This window comes from Lonchura striata, chromosome 4, assembly GCF_050655825.1.
Source record: "Lonchura striata isolate lonStrDom1 chromosome 4, ASM5065582v1, whole genome shotgun sequence".
NCBI lineage: Eukaryota > Metazoa > Chordata > Aves > Passeriformes > Estrildidae > Lonchura > Lonchura striata.
In genome coordinates, this window is record NC_140706.1 from 59,278,735 (window position 1) to 59,295,010 (window position 16,276).

The following is a 16,276-nucleotide window of genomic DNA, read 5'->3' on the forward strand; positions in this document are numbered from 1 at the left end:
AAGTTCATAGTACAAGAAAATTTGGAAAAGAACCCCATTTCTGTGTTACCTGGCTAGCTTGTGAGGCGGACTGTTCTTCCCTGTGAATTCACTAAGCTCATGTTTGTTTCAAGGCTAAATCAGAATTTTGGAGCTTCAAGCTGTTTTCATGCCTGCTGCTCAGCCTGTGCCTGCTTCTGGCAATTGTACATCCCTTTATCTTTGTATCAACTGAGTCAATTGTGCAGGTCTTGAAAAGAGGCTGGAAGTGCTGCTCACTCTCCTGTGCAGCTGAGACTTTGAGGTTGAATCATCTATTTTTCAGATGAAATAATCTATTTTATTCAGATGGGTCAAGCTTGCTTACCAAGCTTGACTTTAAATTTAAGAGTAACTGGTTTTCATTTAGTTAATTCAACTTAGGTTTTATGGGATGTCTTCTGAGTAAAAGAAAATGTCATTTACAGGCACTAAAGGTGACAGAGCTAAATTGCTCTGCCTTACACCACTGAAAGGGCAAAAGGCAACAGATAAGAAATCTTTCTCCTGTGAAAGTGGTCAAGAAGGATCAGAGATTTCTCAAAAAGACTCCATTCTTGGAGTGAAATCTCCATTCTTGGGCTATTCAAACCCCACATGAACCTGGTCCCAGGCAGTCTGTTGTATCTGACCTATGTTAAATAGGGGCATTGGACCAGATGATCTCCAGAGGTCTCTTCCAGCTCAGTCCTCTGCTGTTTGCAGCAGGCTCCAACCACTTCCTCTGTAAGCATCTATGTGAGGTTGAAAGCTCATCATTTTGCTACAGTTAAGTGTTTTGTTTGGCAGTGCAAGAAAAAAGGACTCAGAAATGCTGCTCTTTTTTGTAGAAACTCATAACAATTAATTTCTTGTTCCGGGCTATAAAATTAGTTGAGGAATTCTAGGCTTTATAGTTTTACCTGTAAAATAGTCTGATTTGGTAGGATTCCGTACCTGTATGAAAAAGCCTATCAAGCACTGTTGTGATTTGCCACAGCCTGATTCATGACACATTTAAGCTGGTCTTCAGTTTTAAACTTGCAGGTTTTCAGTATCCTTTTCACTGACAGTGCTGTTAAAATATGTGCATAAAAGCAGGTGCAACACTTGATTTGATACAAGTGGCTTTTTTATGTGCATGATTTTTAAATGGCAACCTCAGCTAAAACCATATCAGCAAGTCTTTCTATGGAGTTGATGCCTTTTTTACCTGACAATTCTTCCCATGGAATTAAAATTCCTTTAATACTGGTTTGCAGCTTGCTTAACTTGATCTATCACTAGGCTTAAACTCCAGAGTTTAAAGCTGGAGGTGGGTCTTTTGCTTCACTTCCAATATGTGTAGGTATTAAGAAACTTTAAATCATTTCTTGTTGAGTGCTAGCAGGAGATGGAGCATTGTAACAATTATTTTTGTCCTGAAGAGGATGAGTTGAGGAGCCTTAGTTTAGTTTCCAGAAGCATCAAGTAGGCACAAGTTTGCTGTGGTATTGAATTTAATTGGAATTCCATTAACCTCAAAATAGAAGCCGCTGTCATCTGCTATATGCCACTATTACTGGACAAGTACAACAGTGATGCTCCCATATCCTACAGTTTTCCTTCTGTTCTGCTAGGGTTTAAGAAAAATACAGGCAGAGAAATGAATGCTTTTAAGAGTTTGCAATTGTGTGCCTACTGCCTGTAGTGCAAGTCAGTTTGTTCTTTTTAAATAACTGAGGAAGGACAAGGTGATACTTGTATATCTCTTGTGCTTCTCTGAGTGAGGTAGGGTGGAGGTTAAGGTTTGTATTTTTTAAGAGACTTGGTAAAATAATGCAATAAAGAAGTGTAAACAATTAATTGAATATGTTTTCTGTTAAGGGACCAAGCTATTTGTAAGAATATGAGTGTTGAGGGTTGAATTTGATTCTTAGCTTGTCATTTAGAACACAGCACTGGGCTGTCCATTTCTGCATCAATGCCTCTTGCTATGAGCTCTGCTTTGGCAGAGAACTTTTAATTAATATAATGTTAATTGTAATTAATATAAACAAGGTCTGACCATAGCAGGGCTCAGTTAAAGCTGTTCTGGCAGCACTGACACAATTATCTGTTTCTCTTAGTTCATGTTGTAACTTCATAGAATTCTTAAGGCTGGAAAAGACCTCCAGGATCAAGCACAACCTTTGACCAAAAACCACCCCACTGACTAAACCACAGCACTGAGTGCCATATTTAGTTGTTTTTCAAAACACTTCATCGCTCCCTGGGCAGCCCATTCCAATGCCCAATCACCCTTTCAGTGAAAAAATTCTTCCTGATGTCCAACTTGAACCTCCCCTGGCCCAGCTTCAGACTATTTGCTCTCATCCTACTGCTGGCTGTCCTGGAGAAGGTACCAACCCCACCTTTCTACCACCTCCTTTCAGGAGAGTGATAAGGTGTCCCTTGAGCCTCCTCTCCTCCAGGCTAAACAACCCCAGCCCGCTGAGCTTCTCCTGCCAGGACTGTCCTTCAGATCTTTTCTCAGGTCCATTGTCCTTCTCTGGATTTGCTCCATCGTAGTCCCTTCAAAATCTCCCTGTCTTCAAAATGTTATTTTTAAGCTTGTTGCCTTTGGTATTGCTGTGTTAAAGCTGAGCATTTGGGAACATGCAAGATAAAGCATGATGCCAAAAGAACTCTTCAGTACTTAAAGTCAGTAGACAGCTTTTTTGTGGAAATAAATGAGCTTTACTTTTCTTAGGAAAGCAGCAGAAAGTTGTCACAAACCTTGCTATAAACAGTGGGAGATGTATATGTACACAGCCAAGTTATCATTATTTAAATAAAAAAATATTGAGGAATGATTTATAAACATTTTTAAGAGGAACTCACGACATGTAGAATTTTATTTGGAAATAAACAGGAGTTAATATCTTCAGAAAAAAATTAATTCCTGATTTTGAATAACTTCTGCATTGACCCCAAATTATAAACAGAAAGTGTGCATGCAAGGAAGCTGACTTTATGGCATGAGAGAGGTGGAACAAAATGCAAGTTAGGCAGGGATAAGAGGAGAAAACTGGAACCAGCTGAGCATATTTACTGCTGTTTTGCTTGTTACAGCTACCTCATTCTGTTACTAATAGTCTTCAAGGTTATCTGGCCTAATGTTTCCAGTGCCACAGATGTTGGGAGGAAACATGCAGGTGATGAAGGCCTGGTCTTGTGCAGAAGCTTCCCACAAAAGCAAAATGCAGAAAGCATCATGTGTTTCCAAGGGTGTGATATGGATTAATTTTATGAAGGTCAACTTTGAGTGTTTGTAGCTCCATAGGATAAAACAGAAAGTGAAACTGGATCCCAGCTGTTGCACCTGGTCTGTGTATTCCTAGGGCCTCCATAAAAAACCCACAAGGATTGGCAGTAGAAGGATCTGGAAAAATGGTTCAAATGAAATTTAGAATTACAAAATTCCACAGTAAGCAGAACCATTACATTTTTTTCACTAAATGCAACAATGATAGTTGTACTTAATGGGGTATAAAGGTATGTGTCTATATAGCATAACTTTTATTTTACTAGTCTTGCTTCAGTGATATTTGAATTTAGTGATGGATGCAGAAGTTTCTGGCATTGGCTGAGATGATTATTCTTTTAGCTTTCTCAATTACCTAGTGTTTTTGATACAGAAGATAAAGTGTCTTTTGAGCTGATTATTTAAAAAAAGGTACTGAGAAAATGGATAAAGACCTCTTCATATTTTTTTTTTTGGATCCATGATTGCAGAGTTGGTATTTACCATTATATTGCATCATTAGGTAGAACATAGAGTAATGCAAAGGTGGAAAGAAAACTTTGCAAGCATTTTTAGATCTGATATTACTCACAATCTTTTAGGTCAGTAATGATTGAGAAGCCTTTTCATGTTATGAAGGCTTGTTTAGCAGCTTGTATCAGGCACAGGTGAAGATGTCAGAGGAGGTCTTTCAACTTTTTGTGGGCAAAATAACCAGAGCTTGCCTGAAGTGATACAACAAAGCAGACAGGAGTTTGCTCCTTCTGTCAAGTAATTCTTCCCAAGCTGCTTTTATGGAACATATTTGTATTTCCATGCTTTCCTTTAGAAGATAAGTTTAGCATCTTGCACATCAGGCCTCTTTTGGGATTAAAGTGGGAGAGTTAAGGACACAGTGAGCAGGGCTCACTGGTGCAGTGTGTGAGCAGCTGCCTGCTTTCAGTGACAGAAAATAAACAGCTTGTGTTAACAAACCAAACACATGCAGGTGCTCCAGAATTCATGGTACCATGGGTGATGGATTTCAAGGGGATGGAGAGGACTCTTAGGATTACAAGGAGACTAAATATATATTTTTTTGAGATATTAAAAAAAAACAACTTGAGAAATGAGACCTGTGTACTGCTTAATGTGATGGGACATATGTCTCATTTTAGGAAGCTGTACTAATATACGAGTTTGGCATCTGTAGGTCTAGATTGATTTTGAGGCTGTAAAATTCACAAACACAACTTAATCCAGGCCCAGCTCTTAATCAGTTTCTGTTGTTTTAAGTGTCTTGCATAAGGCTCAGGCAATTGAATGCCCAGGAAAATCAACAGTTCCACATACAGCTATTTGCTCATTAAATGTACTACTCAGTGGCCAGGGTTTTATCTGATTTTTGGGCTGATATTTTAGCCCTGATGTACTATAAGGAATAAAAAGTCATGTTTCAGTAGTTCTAGCAGAGGACGTGTAGCAAGGCCTGCTTCATTCTGGGTTGCAGTGCAGCTGTTATCATGGTAATTTCTTAAATATCAAAGTACTATGTGGGTGTGATGCCTATTGATTTTTGCTTTTTTTGTTTTATATACTCTCTGCATTCTTTACACATATATTTGTAATTCTGTAGTCTATATATTGTTTTAATTTATTTTCCCCCAGGACCCCCCCAGAATCCATCCAGGACCATCCAAAATCCCTCCAGGACCCCTTGACCTGCCCCCCAAAAAGTTCAGTTCAGATGTAATTCAGGGTGTTGGGCACCAGCGACTCCAGCTCCAGAAGCCATTTGGAGTATTTGTTGGGCTATGTGTGGATGAAATGATTTCACATTCTGGCCAGAAAAAGTAATGCCTTCTTTTTCTAACACTAAAAATATTGTTGGAGGGCTTTTGATTTTCCTGAAGTTTCAGTGACAGTGGGAAGGTACAGCCTTCCCAAACCACCTACCACGTTTCCTCCTTGAACCTGTTATTTTACCCCAAAGTTCAGAAGTTCAGGCTTGTGTAGACCCTTGACTGTTTCAGGAGCCAAGTTGTCCTGGCTCTGCAACAAACCTGCTGCCCAAAGTTAGTAGAGACCCATTAGTTAGTTAAGACCCATTTCGAAGACATAAACACCCACACCTTCACCCATCAAATAGTTTAAGACATTAGCTTTCCTCTCACTTCTGACTGCATCACCTCTTGTGCTCCTAATTGGTGGTTTTTGACAATTATGCTAATTTACTAAACTTGTAAGACTGAGTGCACCATTGTGAGGGGGGAACCTTTGTGGACATTTGTCCATAACTGCCTCTGGAGGCTTCCAATGACGACCAGCTTCTCTATTACCTCCTATACTAATATTACCTTGAAAATGTGTGTTGTTTCATTTCTCAGTTGAAAAGGCATCAGGTGCAGAAACTTTCCCAGGAGAGGTCTGGGAGACACTTGGTTCTGTCCATTTGAGATACACGCTCTGAGATCTATGACAGCTGGGCATCTTACTGAAAGCCAGTGGAATTAGGAGCTAAATGAGCTTTTGGAAAGCTAATTCATGAATAACACGTTTTCTCAGTAGTTAATGCAAGTGGATTAAATAATACATGTGAGGGTGGCATGATTGGCCCTTAACTAAAAGAGCAGTGGGGAAAGGCAGTATCCTTGATCTGAGCCATGATCTGAGGGTTTCATTGGCCAATCACCTCTGTATCCCAAATTATTCCTTGAAGACCTTCTGAAGGCAGCTGTTGAGGGAAGGATGAATGTTTCCAAACCTGTGCTATGCAAGAGGTTCATAGGCTGCCTCAGCTGACTTCCATTTAATTCTCACCGTGGTCTCCAGCAGACTTGGCACAGGATATGGGTAGCTGATGGAAAAGGCAGCACATCTGTCTTCTGCTGACTTTAATCCTTGAAGCTGTTTGTCATTGGTGGAATATGAGACCCCTGGCACATCAAATCCATGTTTGCTTTCCCAGAACACAAGAAAGCTGGCTCCCTGGCAATTGTTATGATCTCAAAAATCATCTGAGATTTTTATGGGGCAGAACATTTTGTGCTGGTTTTGCTGCCACTTGATATCTTGGTGAAGGGACTGAAAAAACCCTGATCTGTTTGTGTGTACCCATGTCCTGTCCAAAACAGGGAGTGCAAGGATGATTTCCTTCCATATGGTAACTGGCTACTAAGAAACACCTATCAAAAGCAGCACTGGTGTAAATGTTCCCAGGCACCCTCTAGAATGCTCTACCTGTGCAGCTCTCTGGGGGTTCTCTCTAAAGCAGGCAGAGCTGGTGTTGGAATAACACCCAGGCTTCTCCCTGCTCCTTCAAGAGGATTTACTGTAGTCTCCCTCCTCAACAGAGGTCAGACCAAGTGAAATCCACCAAAGGATTATTAATGACACTTGCCAGGACAGAGGAGTCAAAAGGCCACAGAATTCCCTCATATGAACTTGTCAGGCCCATGAATGAAACAGCTCAGCCTCCTGACACTCCTCTGCCCAAGTGTAAGGTTTTCAGTTGTTCCAGCTTCCTGGAATAGCAGCACGACACACAGTGACCCATAGAGATGACTTCTGTCTGGGTACCCAGAGGGCCCATAAAAAACTGCAGACCTAGTGGGAGATGGTTCATAGGACTTTTGGCTGGTGAGCTCATCAGGTGAAGAGCTGGAGGACTGGAGGTGGCTGCCACCCACTGTTTGCTGGTCATTCTCCCACCCTTCATCTTCTGCCTGAAGACTTCCACATCAGATGTCATGGGAGCACTCTAAAGCTCAGGGCTTTTTTTTGACTAATGCAAAGTTGCTTGACCATTGTATGTTGTGTATTGAAAACTGCTGTATGTCAGTTCAGGGACTTGTTTTTTGGCTTGAGTTCCAGATCTGTTTCCTTGCAAGTGATACAAATTCTGAAACAAAGAATATGAAATTATGCATAGTGCCCTTCAGGTACAAACACCTTTTTACTGTAGGTTAGTGCAGGTTATAGAAGGGAAGATGTAAGGCTAGGGTATTTCAGGTTACATAACCAGCTCTAGGTTAAATGTCTTATGCATGTTTTGGCAAAAAATTCAGGCATTGCTGCTCCTTTTATTAATTAGTATCTGAGATCTCTATACCAGTTATATGTACATTATTTCAAATGTAAGTTCACAGATGGGGGTGGTTTGCATTAATTTTCATGCCTGCTCTGTGTCATAATTTTCATACAGTTATAGGAATGAACTTGTTTGAACATTCCTAGTTAAGTGTAAAAAAATATTTTCCCATGAGTATCATCTTTCTGGCAAAAACTTATGTGAAAAGGAACTGATGTGGAGACTGTTCTATGTGCTTGGGAAGATTTTACTTTTAAATGCTTTCATAATGCAGAAAAAAAAATTCACTGTCGGTCATGACACAGAAGCTCTGTGGAAATAAAAACTTTACCCAATTATCTGGGGTACTGACAAATAGCACAATATTTTACAAGATTCTTGGGAGTGAAGCTGAAGCTAACGGCCATCTTTTTCAACAATATCTGAGGAAACCTTGTGACCTATTTGAACAATCAGGATCTGCTTTTTGGTTTTGTATGGGCCAATCACATCTTTTTTTGTTATGATTAAGTAACATAAAATTTGATGCTTGTTTCTTGGGATGGGATGTGTTCAGCCAGGTTCAATTGTTATATGCTAATTTTACTAATGTAAGCACTGTCTTAATAATGGTATCACCATGTGATACTGTGACTGTAGCTGAACTCTGGTGTGCTTTTGGTTTGTCAGGTAACATCATACTGAGGGAAAGCTGCATTTTGTCTCGGATCCTGACTGCAGTTTCCCCTGCTTTGTTTTTGATCTGAGGTCTCTAGGAGGTCAGTGGGGATGATGGCTGGGAAGAAATGAAAGTGTGCCAGCACAGAAAGCTGCAGTGCTGTAATTGAGCATCTGTTGCTGCGATGTGTGAATGCCTGGCATTCTGAGAGCTGGGACACAGATTGTTGCTAGCTCCTTCCCAAGGTTATTTCGGAAGTGCACAGAGCAGCTGGTGAGGTCTGGGGCAGGTTTAACTCTCTCATGGCTTCCAAGTGCATGCTGCATTAAAAGTTAACTACACATCAAGAAGCAGTTTTTCTCAGCATAAGATTTTTCTCTTCTGTAACTTGTTTGACCTCAACCCTAAATCCTTTGGTCACCATCTGAATCAATTACATAGTGTGAGACATCCAAAACCAGAAAATAGAAAACTGAGTAAGTTTTGATGGGGTTGGGTGATTGTTTTTGAAAGGAGATTGTTGAGCAGAACTGAGGAAAATAATGAGATGTTTATTGGGAGCTAACATTATTGCCCTGGAAACAACCTGTAGGATGCAAGGAGAAAGTTTTCATCAGCCATCACTGTGCTATCCAACTAGATAACTGAGGAGACAGCTTGCCATTCTTCCTAAAAAATGCTTATTCCACAACTGCACACTGTCTGCTAATAAGATGTAGACTATAACATCGTTTTCTCTAGCATTTGATCTGAACTTTTTAGCTGTTTAGTAAACTGACTTGGTATAATGAAATATTAATAGGCAGGAGAAAGTATCATTCATATGGGAAACAAAGTGACATTGCTACTTAATATGCTGTTAGACCTATCTTGTTCCTCTACAATTCAAATGTGGTTGTAGGATTAGTTGCTGAAAAGCTACAGTGTGAAGTTATGGAGACAGATGAGTAAATCGAGTGAAATACAAAAATTATTAGTGACAGCATTTTTCATGGCTTCTTAAGACTTAGCGCTTTTGAAACTTGAATTTCCTGTTTTAGTGGCATGTTTTTGTACAGAGAATAAAATGGTAGAGAAAAATGGATGAGTGTGACGAGTCACTGTGGACATTTGCTGTGCTTAACAAAGAAGTTGCTCATGGATGTCCCCGCTTTGTTGCACTTTCAAATGTCTTGAGATGATCATAGTCATTAAAAATTTAGAGAGATGAGCAAATCAAGGTGTCTAGATGTGTACAGAAGCCATGAGTCAGTGCATAAAAGAAATGAGGCAGTCTTTCAGCACTCATGTGCTGGGTGCTTTTTATTAGTTGCTTATTGTACAGCATTTTCTGCTGCCCAGTTTGCTTGGAGGCACAGTTGCAGGGTGCAATCTCAGTCCCCAAAAGCTGTTAATGCTGTTCATTCTTTAATGTTGAATATGATCATATTTAATGTGATTTTAATTTTTTTTTGTTTTAATCCTTAGGTAAGTTTCCTGTCTTCTGATAGCATCTGTCTGAACTGTTTGAGGGAAGGGAAGGCAACTTGGCTGGCAAATACTCTACAGTAAAGAAAACTGATTTTCTCTGTAGGTGTTACATAAACACAACGCTGGCCACAGCAGAGCTCAGTTTCCCCATGGCCTGGTCCTGTAGGCGTTCCTGTATCTGATGGAAACGCTTACATCCCACTTACTCTATTTCCCTGGTGTTTCCATTGAGATCTGTGCTGACTGATAAGAAGCATGAGAATAGTGTGGTGCTGCAAGTACTTCTGCGGTAGAACTGTTTATTTTTCACTTTTTCTTTCTCTAGGAGAGAAAGTTCCTTTCAATACTGTATATAGAAACATATGTTCGTTTTATGCCAAAGGTTTAACCTCTCCTAGGTACTCTTGTTTGACTTGAGACATGAGAACTGAATCCCCACATGAGGAACAAGCTGAAAGTATAAACGAAATTGTTCAGTCAGTGCAGGATATGGTTTATAAACCAAACTGAAACATGGTGGTGGTTCTCTGGTGGTTGATGGAGCGTTGTTCTCTGCATTAAATTTTTTTTTTTTACTTTTTGTTTTTTGCTGCTTTAGGCTCTATTTCTCCCTGTTCTAAACCTTACAGATTGCCTGCAAGTATTTTTCTATTAATAAATTGTAGGCTTTGAAAAAATAAAAAAGATGAAGCACAGTTTATTTTTCATCCTGCCTCTGCTGTAAGGGAAATATAAGCAAAATACTAATTTTCAGATCACACAGTAATTGTCAGCATGTGTTGTCCAGCACCATCTATAATGAGCAACTCTTTGTCCCTTCTTTTTTTCTCAGGGAGTCTCAGGTCTACCTTGCCAGACTGAAACACATTAGGTACATGCGTGATGTGTGAACATTTTGTATTGATATTCTTCCATAAACTTGGAACTAAAAGAAATGCTGATGTATTGGCAAGTCTCAGAAGACATCCCTGTGTTGACTTAATGCCATGCTCAGTAATACAAGAAATGTTTCCAGTGTACTTTCCAAGAAATTATGTACTGGATTTCTTTCTGTATGAACATGACGGAAAAGAAGAGGTTTTGTTTGCTAAAGGTCAGATTATATAAGAAAGATGCACTGTTTTTGGAGGATTTTTCTTGCACATGTGCACTTTTACTGGGTCAGATGTGGGTGGCCTGCATTGATAAAATCAAATATCTGAGTAGGCTGCTTGTGGACTGCTCAGTAAACAGCTCAAGTACTGTGTCTAGAAGTGCCTTAAAACACAGTCATGTAATATTTTTAGCTCAGTATATTGCAAAATCTTTGGTAGTTTCTTTACAATAATCTGTTTGCCCTAACCATACTGTTAAATCTCTGTAGCATTATTGGAAAAAAAGTCTCTCTGGTAACACTGAAAGTAGTTTATTCTCTCTTGATCAACTTTTCATCTTGTGTATCAGAACCCCTTAAAGGGCTATCATGGGCCAGATTATCAGCATATTAATGCAGTGCTCTCCTTCCTAACAGCCTTCATGTTATTTGCTGTACTTATATTTTTTTCCTCTTCCCATTCCCTGAGTGTGCACAGGATATTGCAAATGACAGGCAACTCTATTTTCAGGCACTGAAAAGTTTCACAGTTTACACTTCTTTTTTCATGATTAATTTGATGATAACTTGATGTTTTCAGGATAGGTCAAAATATAGGTAACTTGGTAAGCGCCTTGTTTTGTGAGGGAGGAAAGTATAAAGATGGTGTTCCAGGAAACTGTGAGAACACCTAGAATTACTTTTATATGTATTGGGCATGTCTCTTCTTTTTTTTTGTTGTTTTTTTTTTTGTTTTGTTTTGTTTTGGCTTTGTGGGTTGTTCTTTGTTTGGAGGGTTTTTGTGGTTTTGTTGCTGTTGGTTGTCTGATTTCAGGCACATGGATTTTATAATACAGGATGAAATTTGACTTTGAGCTCTGTATTTGATGAGCTGCTCTTCCATGGTGATATTAACACATTGGTGATGCAAGGAGGCATACATTTTCCTTCCTTGTATATCAGCCCAATACATGATCTACCAAGTTAAATATTTAAAAAATTAACTCGACAGCTCACCTGCTCTTACTCCTCTTACAGTTGAGATGCTTGATTATCAAGTGTTACCACAAAGCTGAACTCAAATATTCATGTATCATCAGTGAAGAATAATCTTGCTGCATCTTTCACTGCATGCTTCCTTGCCACGACTGTTTTGGGAGGGATGTTCTGTCTGGCTCAGTGATAGAAGCAGAAAGTCCAGACTACAAACTAAGTTTGGTATTCCAGTAGTGTGAACCATGTAGCAGAAGAAAACAGGCACACTCCACATCTATTGAGTGGCACCAGCTGGAATTAGTTTGAAACTGATGCGGTTTAAACCAATCCTAAGTGGATTTAGGCACACTGATCTTAAGTGAAGATCAAAACTCTCTGTGTCACACAATGGTAAAGCTGGAACAATTTATCTAGGTTCTTGTTTGTTTTGTCAGCATGGTGTTTGCAGCTGTTCTTGGTTATCTTTATTTTATAATAGAGCTCATATTCAGCTGTAACAAACTTGATTCAGTGTGGTTGCTGCCTTTCAATTTTTCTTCCACTCACACCCAATCTTAGGCTGCCTCAAAAGCCTGGGTTAACTGGGGCTGTCTGCAGGAAAGGTGCTGTGAGCTTGAACAGGCAGGGAGAGCCTCCAAGAGTTAGGTGAAAAACAAAAATTGAGTTTAAAAATCTCACAGAAGGCGGAAGTTTGGGCTGAGCCAGTATAAAACTCCGTCTGAACCAGAATCACAAGAGTACTGGACACATTTTAGCTTGTAATTTAATGAAAACTCAAAGATGAAAAGGAAGTTTTTAAAAATCTTTGTATTAATAAAATAAAGTGTTTGGGAAGATGTATCCTGGAGGTAGCAGCCACCAAGAATTAAGGAATTAAATTAAAAACAAACCAACCAAACAAAAAAATCCAATCAATTTACCAGTACTTTTGGAATAAAAGCAATGTAACTAATCCAAAACCCATCCTCTTTGATAGAAAGTTGACCGAGCTTTAAGTATGACATGGCTTAGTGTCATCCATGGAAATAAATAGGAAGTATATCTGTTTTCATCATTTGGGAAATGGATGTTATCAGGTTTGACTTTTCAGATTTTTTGTTCATCAAACACTGAGGCAGGAGCCAGGATGAAAATCTAACTTACTGATTAAAGCAGCAATAACCCTCCCCATAGCTGTAATAATAAAGTTATTTTCTGATTTAAAAGGACAGCATGTTGAAGCATTAAATTTTCCAGATGAAGAAAAGACATTAAAATAAATGAAATTAACTGAGAAGCTTCTGATTTATCTTACTGATGGATACAGAGCTTTAGAGGAATGTCTTGTTCAGAAGCTTAAAATTAGAATATCAGTTTTATTGTGGGAAACTGTTTCCTTGCAAAACTGAAAAGACAAATTCCTTACTAGTGTTATCATCTATTTATTTTTCCTATTATGATTCAGACAAATCAAGGGCTAAAAAGCCAGCATTTAATATTTGACAATCTGTGACTCAGCTCAATTAAAAAAAAATCATACATGCAATGAAAAACAGCACTCTAGACTGCCTTTGGTACACAGAATTCTTAAGAATTGCTGGTTCTTTTTGTGCATACACATGAAAATGTATTAGCTGGTATTTACAGTTTTTTCCTTCCAGGGCTTACTGCCCTTCTTGTGGGTGCCAAGCAAGATTAACTTTTCCCACAAAAAAAAAAGTTGTAAGGGCAGTAAGGTCAGCTGAACTGCTTGGATGCAGGAGTGTCATCAGTCTTTTATTAAGTAAATGTGTCTATAAACTTTACTGCCTTCACAAAGAGCTTCATAGGAAATGTACAGCACCAATTAATGGCATTTAGCAAGTACTGTTCTCTGAAGAAATTTCTTGATTTATTTTCCTCTGCAATCAGTTTCTCCATTGTACTTTTTAGTAGCATGTCTGATTGGTTTGAATGAAACAGTAATCATGTGTTCTTCCATTTACTATTTAGAATTGAGAGTATTTTATGAGCATGTAACTTATTATTTTCCTGTCCCTTTACTTATGTGTATGTTCTACAATTAGAAAACCCAACAAAAATTATATACATTAAATTTAAATATATTTTGTGTGCTGCCCTGGCATGCAAACTTCTGTGTAATGGAAATAGGGTTAAATATTTTCTTTAGTAAAGGACATCTGTGTAGTTGCATGTGTTTTATAAGCAAACCTATTCAGTTCCACTGATGCAGAGATTATACTGCTGCAGCAGATTTCTCCAGCGTTAAACATCGCTGGCATTTAGCCTGTAGAGTTTTTAGTGGGATTTCAGACCCCCCTTAAATATTTTTTTTTTAGAAAGTCAGAATAATGTGCAATTTTAAAATCTAAAAATGGTAGTTAGGACACAAAATACCAGTTTTCATTTCTAAAAGGATTTACACCTCTGAGGTGTTCTGGTAATTTCTTATATTCCATTTGTACAGGTTAAATGGCTTCATTAAAAGTCCAATGAAAAACCTTGATACGTTTCTCCTGTGTAAAGATAAAGTGACTCCAGTAATAGGAAGGCAGAAAAGAAATATTTTACCTAGTAAGTGATGAGCCCAAGTGTCAATCTTAACTGTTTAAAACTCAGCATTATTTGATGACAGTGATATACATGTGCAAAGTCTGTCCCCCTATTAGAAATAATTAGAAATTATGTTCTTCATATGCTTCCTGAGTTGTTTCAGAAACTGAGAAAACTCTGGGATCACAATATAACTCAGGTTGCAGATTAGTATCTAGTCTAACTATAGTTCAAAGGTTTCCCTGGATTAAGTAGAACGTGAATATTGTCCCATATTGGCATGCCCAGAGAACATTCCTGAGTTGTGTGCTCCAGTACCTGAGGGCTGCTTGGTTAGGAGATGCAGGAGATGTTTTTCAAGAGTAGAAATGCAAATTTTGGGCCTCTTGCCAGCTTTGTGACCCTTTGTCTCCTGCAGTCTGCTTTTTCTGTTCTCATACCTGGAGAGTATTTGGATTTCTGATTTGGTGCAGGTGAATCACACCTGAAAATCAATTTTGTGTAAGAGTTTAATTGAGAAAAAGATTAAGGAGAGGCTTGAGTTTATGCCTGATTTAGGTGACCTGTCCTACAATTGGGAGTGCCAGCACCACCCAAGGGGGAGCCTGCTGTGTGCAGTTAAAGTCTTTTTTTGCTACCTTCCCATTCTGATAAACTGAACTAGCTCTGATTGCTTGCTCATATGCCTCTGCAGTTTGTCTCAGTCAAGACTGCCCTTTCTAAAACAGTTCATGATTTAAGCACCAGATACTGCAGTAAAAAGAAAAACAACTGAACAAGCGAGTGATGGATCCTGAGATGAGATCATTGGGCAAGATAATGAACAACTCCTTTCAGAGATGAAATACTACTGTAATTCAGCAATGTTCTGGCTATCAGAACTGAGTTACTATTGCCTTGGAGGTTTTGCAATCAGCCTGCTGGAGTGCAGCCTCCTGCCTGCTAAAACACTGCAGTCAAGTGACTGTCTCGGTGCAGTTGTGCTCCTTTGTCAGACATTCACCTACACTGGCGGCAGAGACACGAGGGCAATGTTCTGTGAGGGATAATCACAGCTGGACAGGCAGCATTCGGAGAGAAGACCAGCAAAAGTGGAAGGGTGAAAAAGTCTCCCATGAGTCTGGCTGAGTGGCTGTCTCTGGACCTGCTCTAGAACCTCAGTTTTCCTTCCAGAATGGAGAGGCTCAGAACATCTTGGCCATCTGGTCACAGCGGGCTCATGTTCAGCTGATATCAACCAGCACCCCCAGGTCCTTTTCCACTCATCCCTCAGACTGTGATGCTGCCTAGACTTGTTGTGACTTATCTGCAACCTGGCGTTTGGTCTTGTGCCACAAGACCTCATGCTGTTGGCCTCAGCCTGAGTATCCAGCCTGTCCAGATCCCTCTGCAAAGATTTCCTACCCTACAGCAGATAGATGCTCCCACCCAGCTTGGAGTCATCTGCAGATTTGCTAATAGTAGACTCAATCCCCTCATGCAGATCATCATTAAACATATTAAACAGGACAAGAAAACTGGACACCTCTCTAGTCTTGTGCAATCTGTTGAAGCTGCAGGTTCATCAGTGAAAATCTGTGCTTGAAATGCTCAGTTTTCCTCACCTAAAGAGTCAATGCTTTACATAATTTATGTTTTGCGCTCATATTTTGGTGCTGTGGGATGCTGTAACTGGAGCCCTCATCAACTTTAAAGCAGCAACCATTTTCTGTGTATGTTATGAAGTAGAGATTGAAAAAGTCAAGCTACTAATGTAGACAAGGTTGAGGAAAAAAGGTCATTCTCAAATCGTTCTAACTAGTGAAGCTGCTGCTTTTTTGTCTGTATGCTTTGGATGAAGGACAAACAGTAGTTGGTGGGGCCAGGCCAGGCCTGTAATAGAGTTGGGGAATATCTCAAGTTGGAAGGGTCCCATAAGGATCATCAAGTCCAATTCCCTGCTCATCACAGGACAATTTAAAACTAAACCATATGACTAAGAGCATCATCCTTGAACTCTGTCAGGCTTGGTGCCATGACCACTTCTCTGGGGAGCCTGTTCCACTGACCACTCACTTTCTCACTGGACCACTCTTAGAATCTTCTCCTGATGTCCAATCTGAACTCCCAGGATGCAGTCTCAGCAAGTGATTGAGTAAAACAACTGTTAAGACATACATTTGACCTAATTTAAAACACTCCTGTGGGTAACAGACACCTGCTGAGTCTCAGAAATTT